Source organism: Triticum aestivum, chromosome 5B, assembly GCF_018294505.1.
Source record: "Triticum aestivum cultivar Chinese Spring chromosome 5B, IWGSC CS RefSeq v2.1, whole genome shotgun sequence".
NCBI classification, from domain to species: Eukaryota; Viridiplantae; Streptophyta; class Magnoliopsida; order Poales; family Poaceae; genus Triticum; species Triticum aestivum.
The window spans coordinates 534,520,231-534,540,216 of record NC_057807.1 but is presented as its reverse complement, the minus strand read 5'-3'; the positions used below and the strand labels follow the sequence as shown (position 1 = coordinate 534,540,216).

The window sequence follows — 19,986 nt, the reverse complement described above, 5'->3', positions numbered from 1 at the left end:
ATTGCCTTAAAAATTGTTTTGGAGTCGGTTTACTTACCGTACCACATACCTATTCCTTTTCGGAGTCTGGAACATTCTGGAAAGTGTCCTTTATGTATTCCTCCGGGGTTACGGTTTCAATAATATTAGTTTCAACATTTATAGGATTACCTGAGATATATATAGTGTTTGATCCTTTGACCGTTTACCACCTTCGGATTTGTGCCTGCAAAGTTGTTGATTTTTATGGCACCGGAACGGTAGACCTCCTCGATAACGTAGGGACCTTCCCATTTGGAGAGAAGTTTTCCTACAAAAAATCTTAAACGAGAATTGTATAGCAATACATAATCACCTACATTAAACTCACGCTTTTGTATCCTTTTGTCATGCCATCTTTTAACTTTTTCTTTAAACAACTTGGAATTTTCACAAGCTTGGGTTCTCCATTAATCAAGTGAGCTAATATTAAATAACCTCTTCTCACCGGCAAGTTTGAAATCATAGTTGAGCTATTTAATAGCCCAATATGCCTTATGTTCTAGTTCGAGAGGTAAGTGACAAGCTTTTCCATAAACCATTTTATACGGAGACATACCCATAGGATTCTTATATGCAATTCTATAGGCCCATAATGCATCATCAAGTTTCTTGGACCAATTCTTTCTAGACCTATTGACAGTCTTTTGCAAAATTAATTTGAGCTCTCTATTGCTCAATTCTACTTGACCACTAGACTGCGGGTGATATGGAGATGCAATTCTATGATTAACGTCATATTTAGCAAGCATCTTACGGAAAGCACCATGAATAAAGTGTGAACCACCATCAGTCATTAAATATCTAGGGACTCCAAACCTCGGAAAAATAACTTCCTTAAGCATTTTAATAGAAGTGTTATGATCAGCACTACTAGTTGGAATAGCTTCTACCCACTTAGTAACGTAATCAACAGCAACTAAAATATGAGTATATCCATTAGAGGCAGGAAAAGGTCCCATATAATCAAAGCCCCAAACATCAAATGGTTCAATAACAAGTGAATAATTCATAGGCATTTCTTGACGTCTACTAATATTACCAATTCTTTGACATTCATCGCAAGACAAAACAAACTTACGGGCATCCTTGAAGAGAGTAGGCCAATAAAAACCGGATTGCAATACCTTATGTGCAGTTCTATCTCCAGCGTGGTGTCCTCCATAAGCTTCGGAGTGACACTTGCGTAGGATCTGTTCCTGTTCATGCTCAGGTACACAACGTCTAATAACACCATCTACTCCTTCTTTATAAAGATGTGGGTCATCCCAAAAGTAATGTCGCAAGTCATTGAAAACTTTTTTCTTTTGTTGGTATGTGAAGCTAGGTGGTATAAATTTAGCAACAATATAATTAGCATAATCAGCATACCATGGAGTGCTACGAGAAGTGCTTATGACATTTAATTGTTCATCAGGAAAGCTATCATCAATAGGTAGTGGGTCATCAAGAACATTCTCTAACCTAGATAAGTTGTCTGCAACGGGGTTCTCAGCTCCTTTTCTATCAACAATATGCAAATCAAATTCTTGAAGCAAGAGAACCCATCTAATAAGTCTAGGTTTTGCATCTTTCTTTTCCATAAGATATTTAATAGCAGCATGATCTGTGTGAATAGTTACTTTAGAATCAACAATATAGGGTCTGAATTTATCACAAGCAAATACAACTGCTAAAAGTTCCTTTTCGATAGTAGCATAATTTCTTTGAGCATTGTCTAGAGTCTTACTAGCATAATGGATAACATTTAATTTCTTATCAACTCTTTGCCCTAGAACAGCACCTACAACATAATCGCTAGCATCACACATAATTTCAAAGGGTAAATTCCAATCAGGTGGCTGAACAACAGGTGCAGAGACTAATGCTTTCTTAAGTATTTCAAATGCTTCTACACAATCATCATCAAAGACAAATGGTACATCTTTTTGCAATAAATTAGTCAGAGGCCGAGAGATTTTTGAGAAGTCCTTAATGAACCTCCTATAAAATCCGGCGTGACCAAGGAAACTTCTTATACCTTTGATGTCCTTGGGACATGGCATCTTTTCAATAGCATCAACCTTGGCTTTATCAACTTCAATACCTCTTTCAGAAACTTTGTGCCCCAAGACAATACCTTCATTAACCATAAAGTGGCACTTTTCCCAATTCAAGACAAGATTAGTTTCTTCACATCTCTGCAAAACTCGAGCAAGATTGCTCAAGCAATCATCAAAAGAGGAACCATAGACGGAAAAGTCGTCCATGAAAACCTCACAAATTTTCTCGCAAAAGTCAGAGAATATAGCCATCATGCATCTTTGAAAGGTAGCAGGTGCATTACATAAACCGAAAGGCATACGTCTATAAGCAAAAGTACCAAAAGGGCATGTAAAAGTAGTCTTTGATTGATCTTTAGCCGACACAGGTATTTGAGAGAAACCAGAATAACCATCTAGAAAGCAATAATGTGTATGTTTGCATAATCTTTCTAGCATTTGATCAATAAAAGGTAAGGGGTAATGATCTTTCTTAGTAGCCTTATTTAATTTGCGGAAATCAATTACCATCCTATAACCTGTGATAATTCTTTGCGGAATCAATTCATCTTTATCATTAGGGACAACAGTAATACCTCCCTTCTTAGGGACACAATGGACAGGACTTACCCACTGACTATCAGCAACGGGATAAATTATACCTGCCTCCAGAAGCTTGAGTATTTCTTTTCTTACCACTTCTTTCATTTTAGGATTCAAACGTCGTTGAGGATCACAAACTGGTTTGGCATCCGCTTCCAAATTTATTTTATGTTGACATAGAGTGGGACTGATGCCCTTAAGATCATCCAGAGTATATCCAATAGCGGCACGGTGCTTCTTCAGAGTTTTCAATAATCTTTCTTCTTCATGCTCTGAAAGGTTAGCGCTAATAATGACAGGATATATTTTCTTTTCATCAAGATAAGCATATTTAAGATTATCAGGCAACGGTTTAAGCTCAAACACGGGATCACCCTTGGGTGGAGGAGGATCCCCTAGGATTTCAACAGGCAAATTGTGTTGCAGAATAGGTTCCTGTTTAAAGAATACTTCATCTATTTCCCTTCTTTCATTCATGAACATATCATTTTCATGGTCTAGCAAATAGTGTTCTAAAGGATCACTAGGAGGTACGGCAATAGAAGCAAGACCAATAATTTCATCCTTACTAGGCAATTCTTCCTCACGATGTTGTTTACTAAATTTAGAGAAATTAAACTCATGAACCATATCATCCAAGCCAATAGTAACAACATTCTTTTTGCAGTCTATCTTAGCATTAACAGTATTCAAGAAGGGTCTACCAAATATAATGGGACAAAAGCTATCTTGTGGAGAACCAAGAACAAGAAAATCAGCGGGATATTTGGTTTTCCCACACAAGACTTCAACATCTCTAACAATTCCCATTGGAGATATAGTATCTCTATTGGCAAGTTTAATTGTAACATCAATATCTTCTAACTCAGCAGGTGCAATTTCATGCATAATTTCTTTGTATAAGTCAATGGGTATAACACTAGCACTAGCACCCATATCACATAAGCCATGATAACAATGATCTCCTATTTTAACAGAAATAACAGGCACGCCTACCACAGGTCTATGTTTATCTCTATCACAAGGGTTTAGCAATTCTAGCAGTTTCACCAGGAATTGAATAACATGCCCATCAATATTATCAGACAAGAGATCTTTAACAATAGCAATATTGGGTTCTACTTTGACTTGCTCAGGAGGTGTATAAGTTCTAATATTGCTTTTACAGACAACAGTTGAAGCTTTAGCATGATCCTTCATTCTAACAGGGAAAGGTGGTTTCTCAACATAAGAAGTGGGAACAATAGGATCATTGTAAGTGACAGTCTTTTCTTCAACTTTAATAGGTGCAGCTACTTTTACTTCTATGGGAGGATGATATTTAAACCACTTCTCCTTGGGGAGATCAACATAAGTAGCAAAAGATTCACAGAAAGAAGCTACTATCTCAGAGTCAAGTCCATATTTAGTGCTAAACTTACGGAAAATATCGGTATCCATAAAAGATTTAACACAATCAAACTTAGGTGTCATACCTGACTCCTTACCTTCATCGAGGTCCCAATCTTCAGAGTTGCGTTTAATTCTATCCAATAAATTCCATCTAAATTCAATAGTCTTCATCATAAAAGAGCCAGCACAAGAAGTATCGAGCATGGTGCGATTGTTATCAGAAAGCCGAGCATAAACTTTTGCATAATCACTTCTCTTGCGAGCTCATGATTGGGGCATGAATATAACATTGATTTAAGCCTCCCCCAAGCTTGAGCGATGCTTTCTCCTTCGCGAGGCCAAAAATTATATATATAATTGCGATCACGATGAACAAGATGCATAGGGTAATACTTTTGATGAAATTCCAATTTCAATCTTTTATAGTTCCATGATCTCATATCATCACATAGCCTATACCATGTCAATGCGTCTCCCTTCAAAGATAAAGGGAAGGCCTTCTTCTTAACAAAATCATCGGGTATACCTGCAAGCTTAAATAGTCCACAAACATCATCCACATAGCGTAGATGTTCATCAGGATGCTTTGTTCCATCCCCTGTAAAAGTGTTAGCTAGCAGTTTTTCCATCATACCCGAAGGAATCTGAAAAGGAGTTTCATTTTCAATAGGTTCAGTAGGTTCAGTAGGTTGAGGAGCAACTCTTTGCTCTACTGGACTGGGTGAAGATACCCCGAACAAGCCCCTCAGACAATTACGTTCCATAGTAACAAGTGACAGAAAATTTCAGCACACTATATAAATTTTTCCTTACCAAATTCCACCTACCAAAGGTGCTTCACTCCCCGGCAACGGCGCCAGAAAAGAGTCTTGATGACCCACAAGTATAGGGGATATATCTTAGTCCTTTCGATAAGTAAGAGTGTCGAACCCAACGAGGAGCAGAAGGAAATGATAAGCGGTTTTCAGCAAGGTATTCTCTGCAAGTACTGAAATAAGTGGTAAGGGGTCACAGATAGTTTTGTGATAGGATAAATGGTAACGAGCAACAAGCAACAAAAGTAAATAAAGTGCAGCAAGGTGGCCCAATCCTTTTTGTAGCAAAGGACAAGCCTGGACAAACTCTTATGATAGGAAAAGCGCTCCCGAGGACACATGGGAATATCGTCAAGCTAGTTTTCATCACGCTCATATGATTCACGTTCGGTACTTTGATAATTTGATATGTGGGTGGACCGGTGCTTGGGTGCTGTTCTTACTTGAACAAGCATCCCACGTATGATTAACCTCTATTGCAAGCATCCGCAACTACAACAAAAGTATTAAGGTAAACCTAACCATAGCATGAAACATATGGATCCAAATCAGCCCCTTACGAAGCAACGCATAAACTAGGGTTTAAGCTTCTGTCACTCTAGCAACCCATCATCTACTTATTACTTCCCAATGCCTTCCTCTAGGCCCAAATAATGGTGAAGTGTTATGTAGTCGACGTTCACATAACACCACTAGAGGTTAGACAACATACATCTTATCAAAATATCGAACGAATACCAAATTCACATGACTACTAATAGCAAGACTTCTCCCTTGTCCTCAGGAACAAACGTAATTACTCACAAAGCATATTCATGTTCATAATCAGAGGGGTGATAATGTGCATAAAGGATCTGAACATATGATCTTCCACCAAATAAACCAACTAGCATCAACTACAAGGAGTAATCAACACTACCAGCAACCTACTAGCACCAATCCCGGACTTGGAGACAAGAATTGGATACAAGAGATGAACTAGGGTTTGGAGATGAGATGGTGTTGGTGAATATGTTGATGGAGATTGCCCTCTCCCGATGAGAGGAGCGTTGGTGATGACGATGGTGATGATTTCCCCCTCCCGGAGGGAAGTTTCCCCGGCAGAACGGCTCTGCCGGAGCCCTAGATTGGTTTCGCCAAGGTTCCGCCTCATGGCGGCGGAGTCTCGTCCCGAAAGGTTGCCTTCTATTTTTTTCTCATCGAAAGACTTCATATAGGAGAAGATGGGCATCGGAGAGCCACCAGGGGGCCCACGAGGTAGGGGGCGCACCCAGGGGGGAGGGCGCGCCCCCCACACTCGTGAGCAGGGTGTGGGCCCCTGACCTTCATCTTTGGCGATGATTTTTCTTTATTTATTTTAAGACATTCCGTGGAGTTTCAGGACTTTTGGAGTTGCGCAGAATAGTCCTTCAATATTTGCTCCTTTTCCAGCCTAGAATTCCAGCTGCCGGCATTCTCCCTCTTCATGTAAACCTTGTAAAATCAGAGAGAATAGCCATAAGTATTGTGACATAACGTGAAATAACAGACCATAATGCAATAAATATTGTCATAAAAGCATGATGCAAAATGGACGTATCACAGGCGTACTCACGATCATATTCTCCATGAGCTCTTCCCAGGTACCGATCCTGGCGGTGATCACGGTCTCCATGTCGCAAAGGGGACCTAGGACTGTGAGCCGATTGAACGGTATCTGCTCTCACTGATCTGCTGTGGATTCTGTTCCGCGACTGGGAAATAGCGGAGTTCTGGTCTCCCGCTGCTCGGAGCAGCATTCTGATCTGCTCCAAGCCTCTTCCAGCCTCCAAACGAGACGGCTGAATAGACTCTGCAATACGTCCAGCGGCTGCCAAATTCTGAATCGGTGTATGAAATACCTGAGTTTCCGGTGGAAACAACTGTCGTGGACGCCGACTGGACTCGGCAATCAGTCTATGGGCACGCTCGTCGAGAGAATGTTGGAGATTCTCCAAACGAGTGCGCTCAGCCAGAGTGGCCAGGCGCACCGCCTCCAAGGCCCGGGCCTCGGCGGAAAGGTTTCCCCAGTGATGGGGGTCTGGAGAGCCTCCACGTTGCGGCGGTGCATCTCCTCCCTCTGCTGCGAGCTGATAGGTTGGGGCTGGTACTCTTCGTGGTCGAGTGACGAACCAGCCCTTCTGTCGCCATCGCCGCTGCGCCAGAAGCTAGGCGAACCGCGATGGGACTCGACCATGAGGACCTCCGCCGCGGGGTCACAACTCCCGCTCTCAGAAAAGGTATCAGCAAAATCAGTTGACAGGTCGACCGATCCGTGAGAATACATGTCGCGCTCAATCGCTACGACTTGGGGGGTGAAGGCCTGATGAGCCACCGCATGTCTCATCCATCGCTGGAGTCGCGAACGCCTAGACCGCTTGCGGCCGCGTCCAGCGGAGTGAGTCGACGACGTGATGACCGACTGGTATGGGGAAGATGGCTTCCTGAGGAGGATGCCGCAGGAACTCGCGCGGAAGTGCGCCAAGCCACGAGCCGGGAGAGCCTCGACATCAAGGGGGCCTCCTGGAGCCAGGCGGAGTCGTCGGCGACGAAAGTGAGCACACCGAGTCGGTACTCGCGGCCCATGACCAAACCGCCGCTGGAAGCCATGCCGATGAAGATCGAAGAAAACGCAACCTCGCCGGAAGTCGCTAAGACGCTTTGCCCCACGGTGGGCGCCAACTGTCGTAGTACTAAGTCTGACAGTAAGTATAGGGGGTACAAATGAGGAGGCAAGGTCCTAGCTACGGCAAGGTTGTACGCAAGTGTTTACGAGTTTAGGCCCCTCTCGGAGGAGGTAAAAGCCCTACGTCTCGGTGCCCGGAGGCGGTCTACTGGATTATATGAGTGTGTATTACAGGGGGTGTGAACCCTTGTGCCAGAGGAGGGGGTGGCTTATATAGGGTGCGCCAGGACCCCAGCCATCCCCTGTTACAAAGAGTTCAATGTACATAAAGAAGGGACATTACTGATAACGCCAGCCTTAAGTGCCTTAAATGACCTTATAGACTACAGAGTGAATGCTTGCATGTTGCTGTTCTGAGTGACTCCTAGTCTTCAGTAGGTCGAGTGATTGATTGGTCATGTGACTTCGGGGAGGAGGGGTACCCGAGTGGTTGATTGGTCGAGTGGATTGCACTCGATGCCTTTATTGGGCATTCTCTGTTGTCTCTTGAGCTTCTTTGCTTCTAGGGTAGTGACCTTGGGTAGGGCGTATAGGTCAGGCCTATGACCCTACCCCAGGTCTATATCATCATCATTGACCGACTGCCCTAAAGATTCTTTTTTCTGAGCCGTTGCTCCGGGTTTTTCTCTTTCCCACCGGTCATCTTGATCAGCGTTTCTTTTCGGTTTTCCAATCAAGATCGGTTTGTGTCGCTCGCTGACGCCGTGGACCCCCGTGCGCCTCTACTTTGACCCCGCCGCCCCCAATCGGCCTCTACTCCGACCCGGCGGCCACGCACATCGAGGTGGCCTGTCAAGGCCAGCCGCCATCCGCGTGTCGGCCCGCCAGTAGCCCTGCGCCGGCCGTCACCGCCCTGCTCCGACAGGGACTCCTGCATTGCCCCGACCCGACGGCCTCGCGCCATGCGGCGGCCCATCATACCCTCCCCGCGCGCGCCGGCTTGCCCGTCCATCTATGTCCGCCTCGTCCCCGGCTGCGTTAGGCTTGTCGGCTGCCTTGAGCTCGGGCGTCGCTGCTCCGTTGGTCGCTCGGGCCTAGCTGCCCGAGTGCAAAAGCTGCTTTGGCAGCCGTGGTGCCGGTGCTAACGCGCTCATCGTCGGTTTCATCTCGGACTCCGCTGCCACCTTGCCTCCACCGAGCGGCATCCCCAACCTCGCGCGCGATCGGCTTGATCACCCGCTCGCCATCGTGATCTGCTCCATCTATGTCGTGCGCCCGACCTGGCCCATCGGTTGCGCGCGCCTTCGCATGTCCCGTGAAGATCGTCCACGAGTTCAGCTCACCCCTCCGTCGATTGAGCATCAGGCTGTCGCTGCATCGACCCGTCGGGCCGCAGCGCCACCACCCTATGGTTCTCCCCGCGGCTGCATCGACCCGCATACTGCCGTTGCGTTGCCCCTTTGGGTCGTAGTGCCGTGGCCCGCGGTCTACCACTGCCCTGAGTACATCCATTCCAGGACATCTCCGTGGCTGCAATGACCCTCGCGCTACCGCTACGTTGCCCCATCGGGTCGTAGCGAGCGTGGCAGGTGGTCTCCGCCGTCGTCCGAGGTTGTCCCCGCGGCTGCACCGACTCGCGTGTCGCCACTGTGTCGCCCTCCGAGCCACTTCGCCACGGCCCGCAGTCCCCGCCGTCGCCCCGAGGTCTTCCCGCCGTCGCCCCGACCTGCCTGTTGCCGCTATGTCGCCCCTTCGGGCCGTGGCGCCGCGGCCCGCGTACCACCGCCATCCCCGTGCGTCGACTTGCCGTGGTATGCGCCACGCCGCCTTCCTTGGCGCGGGAACGCCACCGTCTGCGCCGGTCTTCGTCATGCTGTCAGGTTCCTTGCCTACTTCGAGCACTACCGTCACGCTCCTAACCTAGCAGTTGTCAGGCCATCGCCGCCGCTCTTCATCGGCCGCCTCCGCCGCTACTTCCGTAGCTGCCGCCGCCGGTCCACCACCTTTGCCTTCGTCCAACACCAGCCCGTCGCCAGGGTCGCCGTCATCTACCCCGACCACTTCGTCTACTCCGACCTCCGTTGGTGACATCGGCACCACGCCGATTAGCACCACAACCGTCATAGAGTCTCCTCTCTACAGGCCCCTCCGACTCCTCGACATGGCGTACAACTCGTGCAGGTCCCTCGTCTACGCATGCCTAGTGCTGGCAACACCGATGTGTGCCTTCGTCCATGACGTGTCCCCGGGCTTGGCAAGCCTGGTGCGGTGCTCCGTTAACTTCGTCTTCGTCTGTCTACGCATGCCTGGTGCTCGCAACACCGATGCGTGCCTCTGTCCACGACGTGTCCCCAGGATTGGCACACCTGGCGCCATGCCTCGTCAACACCGTCTTCTTCCCGGTGCACCATTTCTTCGACACTACTGGTCCCATGACTAACTCGGTGCCTCCTTGCGCTCGTGGCTCCCCCCAACTTCCTCGACATTGGCCACCCCGGCTCGACATCGACCAAGACATTCTTCGTATGGCTACCTCGACCACGGCTACACCACCCTACGCTCTCGGCTACATCGACAAACGGCACAAAGGCTACCGCCTTGCTTGAGCAACCTTGTCGATTTCAACTCCAGCCACGACTTCTACGATGCATCGACCGATACGACTGTGTGTGTGTTGGGGGGGAGGGGGGTGTCCGTCGGCTTACCTTCGGATTCTTCTCCAGTCTCACTATTTGCATTGCTACCATTTTGACTGCGAGGGGATGTTGAGTATAATGTTTATTAGGAAGTATAGGATAGTCTAGGATTTGTTTCTGCCTTGTCTTGTACTCCAAGTTGGTCATTGTACTCTTATATATATATGCCCACGAGGCTCAAGCAATATAATCAACTATTCCACCAATCTCTCTCTATCCCTTCTAATATCTGGGATGACCTTTATACTTTGTAGCTGAATAAATATGGTGAACATTTTATTGACATGTACATTTACAAAGAAGATGTCACTAGATGGAGAAGTATCTTTGTCTATGGTGAACCAAAGGCGAGTCAAAGGTATGTTATGTGGGATCTTTAAGGCGAATTAATCCGCTTGGAATCGGACCTTGGTTTATGGTTGGCGATTTTAACGAAGCTATGTGGCAAAACGAGCATCATCGCCGGTATCCTTCAGAGATGTGTGTGAACTCTTCAGAGATGCCTTCAAGAAGCATCATCGCCGATATCCTTCGACCCCTATCGAACCAAGGCTGTCGCCTAGAGCCACCCACAAGAACCCTGCTAGACCTGGGAAAGCCAAGCCACAGCAACAGCTCTATGGCAACCCTCGAAACCAACAAACCGTAGGCGACATCCTTCGATCCCATTGAACCAAGGCCTTCCAATCAGGGTCTAAGGGCGGGCAACCTGTAAATTTCCTACCGCATCCATTCGCGGATAGGGGGTGGGAGGGGGGACCTAGGGATGAAAATGGAGTGGACAGTTTCCGCTTTTCTGGAGGGAAAATGGAAACGGAGAGGAAATATGAAAGCGGAAACAGAAATTTGCAAAATGAAAATGGAAATTAAACTTTTTATGCGGAAAGGAAAACAAAAACGGAATGATGTTTTCCGGTGGAACACACGTGGAAACGGAACTTTCCGTTCCCGTTAATATGGAATTTTTGTTTCTACTATAGGCTCATGGCTACTTTGTAGCCCAACTACCAAACAATACACAATGACACAGTGAGCAGAATGTATTATTTGAGTACCAAGTTTGACTACCACACGCATACTCAACTAGACCCTATACGGAATTGTCATGTACTACTACAATACTACCCTATTATGCCAACACAACCATATTATTTTGTAGCCTTGTTAACAATTCTATCAATTTGTTAGTCTTTTATCTGTATTTCTATGATTTAAGGGGGCTTTAAGTTCCGGTCAACAAACAATTTTGTTTTCGTGTCCGCTCTGTATTCGCTCCGTGTTTGTTTCCGGTAGTATCTCTTTCCGTATTCGTTTTCGGAGTTTCTGTATTCGTTTCCGCTTCTGCAAAAAAATATGAAAACAAATATGGTAGCACCCAGTTTCGTCCGTTTCCGCGCCGTTTTCATCCCTAGGGGAACCAGTCCACGGACATTGATGTGGGAGGATGCCATTCACCCGTAGCCATGTATATTTCAACCCGCATTTAAACAAACCAGACGAAATTCATGTAAACTGGCCGATATTCATCAACGTTTGGATAGAAAAAAGCATAAATCATCCATACACAACATGCAAATTAAGTCCAGTACAACAATGTCTCAAATTCGACTAGATTTCGGATGTCTAACAAGTTTTTCATCTATGGATCATGTCATTCCACACAAACTCCCCCTTCAGCTTCATCCAACAGTATGTGCACGTAAATGGTCGTCCCTTTTTCTCGTGGTACACCACAACAACGTGTGCGGGCTACATATAATGTGTAGATCAACATTGAATGAATGAATAAATCAAAAAGTTGAGCAAGAGGAAGCAAAACTTATGATCTCGTCCTCTGCCTCGTGCAATGGCCACCTTGCCTCAAGCTGATGAACCACGTCACAAAATTTGGTGACGCTGGTCTGAATAGCGTACCAGTGATGCGCTAATGACTTCACATTGCATTCCTGAATGATGTACATGTCGTAGGGTGCAATGTGCTTTCGTGCGTGAAACGTTTCCTCCCCTTTCTTCCTGACTACGAAATCCACAGGCGGTTGAGTAGCTCACCATCCTCCGTACTTTAAAAAATGACATAGTATTTGAAAATAAGGTCAATGGCATTTGATCGAACACCTGCCGTGTGGTGTCCGCCGTGGAGGTCGTCGACAGGTGGCAGAGTATACCTAGATACAAACGGCTCCAGGGTGGACAATTATGCCGTAACGGCAAGCGGGCACATTGTTGCTAGTTGCGGATGTCCGGCAATGTCTCTTTGGCGGCCGAAGACGTACATCAACGGCGACGGAGGTGGAGGGTGCGAATGCAAAACAAGGGGAAGAAGGGCGGAGTGAAAGGAAATGATACCGAAAGGAAGGATTGAATGGGTTAGGGTGTCAGAGTCCTACATTTCTGATGAACCTCTCCTCACTTTGTCTAACGCGTTCGGATCGTGCCACAGATACTGCGGTGGACGGCTTCCGTGTTCCGGGCAGCATGGTCCGTCCGAACAGATGCGGGTGATTTGCGGGTCCTTCCTTAAAGATGCCCTGAGTCGTATGATCGTGATCTGCAACCTAACACTGCACCTCCTCCAAATTCATCCGATTATAAAACGCTGCATGCATGTGATCCGTGCCACCACGGCATCACGTACCAATGATATCACCAGCACGGCGAAACCGCCAAAACAAACTGATGTAGTATCAGCATTAGGCAGTGGGAGTCTATCAATCTTTCAATCAACTAACCATCGATCGTCACAGTCCAAGAAACAGCTAAGCTAGCTAGCGCCGACAATGGATCCCAGGGCGAAGTGGGTCGCCATCGTGGGCGCCGGCACCAGTGGGCTGGCGGCGTGCAAGCACCTGCTGGTGCGGGGCTTCCGGCCGGTGGTGTTCGAGGCCGGGGAGTCCGTGGGCGGGCTGTGGACGCGCACGCTCGCCTCCACCACGCTCCAGTCCCACACCGCCACGTACCGCTACTCCGACTTCCCCTGGCCGGACTCCGCAGGCGCGCACCCGCGCCACGACCAGGTCGTCGACTACCTCGCCTCCTACTCGCGCCGCTTCGGCGTCAATGGGTGCGTCAGGTTACGGAGCCGGGTCGTCGCCGCCGAGTACGTCGGCAATGCGCCAGAGGACGCGGCGGACAGGTGGGAGCGCTGGGCCGGCAACGGCGAAGCGTTCGGTGATGGTTCGAGCGCCTGGCGGCTCACCGTGAGCCGTCGCAGCCAGAGCGAGACGGGGCCGGAGACGCAGGAGGTGCACGAGTTCGACTTCCTCATCCTCTGCATCGGCATCACTACCCCAAACTGACTTTTTCCTGACGGCCAAAATCCGTCAGGAACGAACCGATTTTGTCAGGAATGATACCCCATCGTCAGGAAACTCCCGTCAGCACCAGCTTGTCAGGAAAGATCGCCGTTCCTGACGGTACCCGTCACGAACAGATTTTCCTGACGGCGTTTCCTGACAAGTGCCTGGAGCCACCCAAATTCATATTCCTGACGGCCTCACCGTCAGGAGATACCGTCAGAAAACTGGCCGTCGGGAACATGTTCTGTTTCCTGACAACTAGTGGCACTCAGGACCATACCTTCAGGAATGAGCTCTACATATCCATGACGGCTGGCTTCGTCAGGAAAGAATTAAAACGGTCCTCAGGAATGAACCAAGAGCAAATAAAAATATTATTGGAAAGCGGTGTATATATTCATAGCCACATGCCAAATCATTTCACATTCATGTATACACAAAGATCATATAACCCGGTTTAAAATCACATCCAATTCCTAGGTCACAATGTACCCATCCAATTTATTTAAATCTCGTTATTCACAAGATCTACATATTCATATCCAAGTCATGATTCATGGAGCCTTAACTTAACAGGAGGTGTCACCAAATACGAAACACGCATACTGGTTGATTCCTAAATTGCCAAGAGAAGCAATTGACAAAGAAAGCCTACCTGCACCCTATTTCACAATATTAACAACTAATTATACTACTGGAATTTCTAAATGTTGGAGTAGAACTATGCTCATCCACATGAGTAGCATGAGGATGGTCTTCCATCATGGGAAGATTCTGTTAATGGAGTGCATTCCCTTGGGCTTGGAATGTTCCATTCACCTATACAATAGAAAAATATAGGAGATTTTAATGAACAACGGTGAAAGGCAAAACTGTGATATGTACAAGCTTTCAAACCAAAAGGTAAACTACAGCTCATGGCTTTTCTTATTGCCAAGTATAGGCTGCAATTAAATGTAACATGAACATAATTAAAAAAAGGCAAGAAAAATTAAATGATTGCCATCCAATGCCCTATACCCATAGTTTTCATGGCAAATGAAAATTTGTCATGACCAACCACCTTCACAACTTTACGTGGTAGCAAAAAAAATCATCACTTCATAGGAAAAATCTAAGTATGACAAGCACTAAACTGCATGTACAGAACTAGCACTACATGTAGAAAACTAGCAGTAAGCGTCATATTTATAGCTTTGCAATGCAAGTTCCGAACATCGGTAGTTTAACATTACTACAAGAACTTGTTGTATCTCAAGTAAGGACAAAACATGGGCATGAGCTAAAACAGTTGGGGAGCCTAAACAAGCTGCAAGGTAATCTGAAAATTCATCATCTTGAATATGTCAAAAACAAGAAGGAAGCAGACGATGCAAAGCTAGCTGATAAGAAAAGACTAATATGACTGGAACTGTCCTGGGGTGGTTCCTTACAGACTTGCTCACCAGAAGTTCAAGTGGAGGTGCTCAAGGGCGTTCGCCCACCCAAGGGTCTTACAAGTCTATGTCTCCATCACCACTACGCCCAGTACCTGGAACGATTTCTTCTCAGAAGCTGTATTCATGAAGGAAATTAGAATAACTGGAGACATACTCAGAAATGCAGTCCTTAGATATAATATTAAGAGTTTAAGACAATGTTTTTTTGTTGCAAGAACACATTAATGAAAACTGACTGGAATAGAAATTAGAAACTCTAAATGATCTATAAATGGATCTCACCAGTCATAGTGAATCATTTCCTAAAATTATAAGCTAACATGTACAGAGAACATATTTAATTTTGTATGACAACTTAAATCATGAACTAAGTTATACTGACTACATGGTTGCAGTACACAGTCACTTAAGAAGGCAGCAACCACTAACTGAAATACACAAACACTTGGGCAGCATGAACAAGTTTACAAACCAAAAGGAAACTTCAGTTCACGACACACACATGTTGTTATCCACCAAGCAAGTGAAGAAGTCTTTTATTAAAGCTAAGTGTAGGCTGCACTTATGAAGAGCTAACAGGAACATAACGTACAAGGAAGAAAAGGAAATAAAATAAATGTTTATAATCCAATCCAAACTGAAAGCCAAGACCATGCACCTTTCGTACTTGAACTTGCTCCTCTACTTGTTGAGGTTGTCAAATATTTTAATACATGAATAAAATGTCAATACCATGCACATTCGAAACCATTCCAGCTTGCTATATAGCATCTATAGTGCGACAAACAGTTAGGTTTATGTGCAAATCATCAATAAGACCTATAGCACAGTCAGAGCAAATATGTGTAAAAGACATATATATGCAGTTGTGCACTGCACTGGCACTACACTACAAGGACAGAACTAGCACCACATTTACACAGAAAGAAACAGAGCAGCACATAAGCAAGCAGCAACCACTAATTGAAATACACAGGCACTGATTAAATAGATTGTTTCATATCATAAATTATTAACACATGAACTAGTTTGATGCATCCCTGTTTTGATGACACCACAATCTTACATGCACTATACTACATTGCTCTACTTGTATAATTCAGCTGCAGTTTACTTTGCTAACCATAGAAGTAACATGATCACAACCATTGTCAAGTTTGTGCATAGAGGAATTGGGGATCATAACAACAACTTACCGTATCACTATCATTCATCTTCTAATCTTGAAAAGGAAGAAGCTCTTGGGTATTTCTTATCCATCTTGCTATATACCAACTGTAGTGCAACAAATGGTATATATCCTGTCTTGGGGTAGAACCATGCTCATCCAGATGAGTAGCATGAACATGGCCTTCAGCATGGGAAGGATCTGCCAGCGGAGTACCGGCATCCTCTTGGGCTTGGAAGGATCAATTCACCTACAATGGAAAAGAATATAGCATATTTCAATGAACAATGGTGAAAGGCAAAACTGTAATATATGTATACAAGTTTTCAAACACAAAGGTAAACTCCAGCTCATGACACACATGCTATTAGTCACCAAACAAATGAAAAGGTCTTTTCTTGGTGCCAAGTGCAGACTGCAACTATGAAGAAGTACCAGGAACATAACTTTGAAGATCGAGATGACGTTCCTTCCAATATACTGGATGTGCGTCTTGAAGATGCTTTGTGGTGGGTTCTTCTGAAACCATGGACATAGCATGTCGCTTTAATTTCAGATTAACAATAATTGTAGTGTTCAAGTTTGTTGCTGCTGCAGGCCCATACTTTCTTTCCTACATATGAAAACATGCTCTTTCAACAAACTTTCCATGAGTGGAACTTACCAACATGCCTGGATTGGACTTCTTGATCGAGAGGGTTGAGGTGTGGCAATGTCACTTCTCAAACTTGGCCTTTGTAGCGCTACAACTTCCTGATTTTGTAAGACCTTCAATGAAGAGAAAACAATAAAGCATGCATACGTAAACTGCACCTTCCTGAACAGGGGACATAACCTACAGCTTGCAGGCATTGACACGCATACAGATATGTATCACAACTCATCAATGAGACCAATTGAGGAACAACCCGATTTAATGTATGCACAAACTTAAAATTGCGCAGCACACTACCTAGACAGATGGCGACTATAATACCCCATGGCTGTTGCACTCAATCCTTTCAGAAGAACAACAAAACATCATTGTTTTAATCTCAAGAATAGTGTACTAAACAATGAACATATTGCTGCAGCACATGTAAATTATTTGGAACAGCAATAGATGGGGAGGGGGGAGGAGAAGACGGGCACTCACTGGTCGGGGAGGGAGCCACCTCCACACGGCGACGGAGGTGGATCTGGAAGTTCGCCGGCCAGGGACGCAGATCTGGAAGTTCGCCGGCCAGGGAGGCGGATCTGGAAGTCGCCGGCGATGGGGGCCGCGCTAGATGGGGAGGGAGGCTGTGCTGGAGGCGTGGAGTCGGTGCTCAACGGCGATGTGGGCGGCGCTCGATGGAGAGGGAGTCGGCGGATCAGAACTGGACGGCGGACACGGGGGCAAGCGGCGGCGCTGGTCGTGGGAGTGGGAGGAGCAGACCGATGGGGGAAGACCGGACCCTGTTTTAGGGATTTTGACCAAGCGCTCCACACGTGACCACAGCCACGCGAAAATATCCGGTATCCGCGCGCTTTTCTCCCCCAAACGAAAAAATCAGGCGCCTCCCGAGCGAAAATATCAGCGCGTCCTGCGAACGTGTCTTCCTGACGGCCAGGTACACGTTCCTGAAGGTGCGTATCTGATTCGCGACGTGGATTGGGCCCCGACGCGAACGTGCCACCTCGTTCCTGAAGGTTATTCTATTTCCTGAAGGCTATCGTGAAGAGCGTCAGGAACGTTGCCATCTTTCCTCTCGGCGGACCGTCCACGTCAGGAACGTGCCCACGTTCCTGAAGGAGGCATCGGGCCCGTCACGATGGTGCCTGGCCGTCACCAAAAAGTCTGTTTCGGGTAGTGCATGTTCAGCGGCGTGCCCAACATCCCGGCGGTATTCCCAGGCCCGGAGGCGTTCCGGGGCCGGGTGCTCCACTCCATGGAGCTCTCCGACATGGCCCACGCTGACGCCGCCGCGCTGGTCAAGGGAAAGGCAAGTCGGCCTTCGAGATCGCCAACGACTGCGCCGGGGCCAACGGCGTGGGGACGCCGTGCACGATGGTGTGCCGGAACCGGCAGTGGATGCTGCACCGCGCGGACGTATGGGGCGGGGTCAGCCTCGCGTACCTCTACATGAATCGCTTCGCGGAGCTCATGGTGCCCAGGCCCGGCGCCAGCGCCGCCTCCCGCATCCTCGCCGCGCTGCTCGCGCCCGTCGCGTGCGCGATATCAGCGGCGACGGGGGCGTGGTACCGGAGGGAGATCCCGATGCGGGAGTACGGCATGGAGCCCGGGCACGGGTTCGCGAGGTCCGTGTCGTCGTGCCTCATCTCCAAGCTCCCCGACGAGTTCTACGACAGGGTGAGGGAAGGCAGCGTCGTCTTAGCGAGGTCCAAGTCCTTCGGCTTCCGCCACGACGGCCTGGTGCTCGATGACGAGAAGCGCGTCGTGCCGGCCGACGTAGTGATCTTCGCCACTGGGTTCCGCGGCGACGAAAAGCTGAGGAACATGTTCGCGTCGCCACGGGTGAAGGATTTCATCGGGGCGTCGGCGCCGCTGTACCGGGAGTGCGTGCACCCGCGGATCCCGCAGATGGCGGTGCTGGGGTACGCCGGGGGCCTGAGCGTCATATACGTGTGCGAGATGGAGGCCAAGTGGGTGGCGCGGCTGCTGGACGGCGCGTTCCGGCTGCCGAGCGTGCGGCGGATGGAGGAGAGCTGCGCGGAGTGGGGCAGGTACTACGCGCGGGAGAGCGGCGGCGGCGGGGAGGGGCAGAGCTTGGGGCCGCGTCTCTGCGCAGTCCACGTGTGGTACAACGACGAGCTTTGCCGGGACATGGGATGCGACCCGAGGAGGCATAATGCACAAGTGTGTAAATTTTCAGGACGAGATACATTGAAATGAGGGCTGTGCAGAAAAGACAAATCTGAGGCTTTTTAACACATGATACTATTCATCCTCCCAGGCCATGAATTCGTCGTTTTTCAGATCCCATTTCAAGGTATTTCATCTTGAAATTTTACACACATACAGATAACATCCTTGTTTACTTGTAGAATTGCTTTCGGATTTTTTTAAACTGAAAATTTTGTTTTAATTGTTTTTTAAAATTCAAGCCAAAATGCCTCACTCTTTTCTTTATTTCAAATCTACTCCGCCCATTTCATAATACTACGGTATGTAATTATTTTTAAGCTGTTTCTGTAGCTTTGACCAAGTTTACATGCAAAAAAATCAATACCTGCTGTATCAAATCATTATCATTAGATTCGTCATGAATTATAAGTATTATAGATGTTGATATATTTTGCTATTAACTTGGTTAGACATAGAAAGGCTTGACTTTTGAAAAACTAATACACCTTATATATTTGAAATAGATAGAATATTATTATACTAACCTAACTAGCATTACAAATAACCCAAGAAAATTATATTAAAAAGTCCTTTTTTTGAGGTTTTATTAGAAAGTCCTTTGGTCAACAATCTTTGTCCCCCTGAATGGCCGCTGGCCCATCATTGCATGCAGCCCTATCACCAGTGCCGGTATATAATTGTTAATCACGGCGGCACGGGTGGAATTTCCTATTCACCGCGCTTTGCCGCAAACTGTCAAGGTTTCGCAAAGGGAGATCCAGGGATCGTTCCAGATGGGCCAGCCAGTTTAAGTGTTTCACCGTCACCGGTTTTGGTAACCTTCTAGAGGTTTCCAGCCGTTTTTTTTTCTGGTCTTGGGAAACTTCTAGAAGCTTACTGATCCGGTTTTTTCTTATTTTTTCCCTTTTTCTTTTCTCTCCTTTTCCAATTTCTGTTTATTTTTCTTTTGTTTTCATTTCTCTTTTTACTTTCATTTCTTTTTAATTATTCATTTATATTTTATTTTTCTTCATTTGTGTTTTATTGTTTTGTTCATATATCCGAAA

General features: G+C 46.8%; 1 long non-coding RNA gene and 1 pseudogene across 2 annotated transcripts; one reads left to right on the top strand and one right to left on the bottom strand.

The window, feature by feature from the left end:
* The first annotated feature begins 12,966 nt into the window (after positions 1 to 12,966).
* LOC123114973 (probable flavin-containing monooxygenase 1) lies at positions 12,967 to 19,276 on the top strand (annotated as a pseudogene).
* Positions 13,911 to 17,587, bottom strand: LOC123113005 (uncharacterized). Of its 2 annotated transcripts, XR_006455843.1 has the most exons (6): positions 17,228 to 17,587; positions 17,045 to 17,090; positions 16,757 to 16,860; positions 16,121 to 16,611; positions 14,931 to 15,039; positions 13,911 to 14,304 (listed from the first exon to the last, which is right to left on the bottom strand). It is a non-coding gene; the product is annotated as an uncharacterized lncRNA (long non-coding RNA). The 2 variants fall into 2 exon arrangements; XR_006455841.1 differs by lacking the exon at positions 17,045 to 17,090 and having other exon boundaries at positions 17,228 to 17,585.
* Positions 19,277 to 19,986: the final 710 nt, after the last annotated feature.